Source organism: Chrysochloris asiatica, unplaced genomic scaffold (assembly GCF_000296735.1).
Source record: "Chrysochloris asiatica unplaced genomic scaffold, ChrAsi1.0 scaffold00323, whole genome shotgun sequence".
Lineage (NCBI taxonomy): Eukaryota > Metazoa > Chordata > Mammalia > Afrosoricida > Chrysochloridae > Chrysochloris > Chrysochloris asiatica.
In genome coordinates this window covers 1,540,991-1,541,895 of record NW_006408841.1, presented here as the reverse complement: position 1 = coordinate 1,541,895, position 905 = coordinate 1,540,991, and the positions used below count along the sequence as shown (strand labels likewise).

Below are 905 nucleotides of genomic sequence, written 5' to 3'. Positions count from 1 at the left end.
TGCCGACTCTCACCTCGTTAGGGCAGGACCCGGAGATCCAAGTCTGACCCCAAATAGGGGTCGGTCTGGCCTCGGGAGACCTTTGGCCACCAGTGCACCCAGGTCCTCAAGCTCCGGACACACAGGCACAAGGGGGCTGGTCATCTCGGTCGCCTCTTCTAGAACCTTCTCTTTCCACAGTCTCTGTGACCTTGGGCTGGGATACTCGGAGGTCCAGGAGGGCAGTGTCAGCACCATGAGCCACACCAGGGTTGAGGAGGAGAGCCCTGGGGAAGACGCGGGAACTTCAGGGCTGAAGCCCACGGTGAGGGTGGGGTACAAATGTGGTCTATGGGGAAGGCAGGGGAGAGCTCAGGGGAGAGAGTGGAGGGGGACCACATGCAGTGCTGAGGAGGTGGGAGCAGGGGTGGTCCACTGCAAGGGGATTCATGGGGAGGGATAGGAGAGGAGGACAGCTAGAAGATACCTAGAGTCCATTCATTCCATCAGGACGCTCCCGGGTGGGAGGGAGGGGCACTGCCCCCCAGGTGCTCATTGCCCACGGAGAGGGACAGGCTTACATGTTAGTGAGCCAAGGTGAGAATATATCATTTCTCCAGACCAAGGATGCCTTCAGAGACATCTCAATGTACTTCACCACCGACAAGTGGGCAGAAATGGCCGAATGTGAAAAATTCCGCTACAGGAATGTGAAAATGAACTACGAGGCCCTGCTCAAATTAGGTAACTGATGGGGCTGGGTGCTCAGAGCCAGGGGGTTCTACCAATGGGGTTAATATAGGTAACTGAAGGGGCTGGGTGCTCAGAGCTGGGGGTTCTACCAATGGGGTTAATATAGGTAACTGAAGGGGCTGGGTGCTCAGAGCTGGGGGTTCTACCAATGGGGTTAATATAGGTAACTGAAG

General features: G+C 56.5%; 1 pseudogene; it reads left to right on the top strand.

The window, feature by feature from the left end:
• Nucleotides 1-235: 235 nt before the first annotated feature.
• Nucleotides 236-905, top strand: part of LOC102831326 — a 14,025-nt pseudogene continuing 13,355 nt past the window's right edge.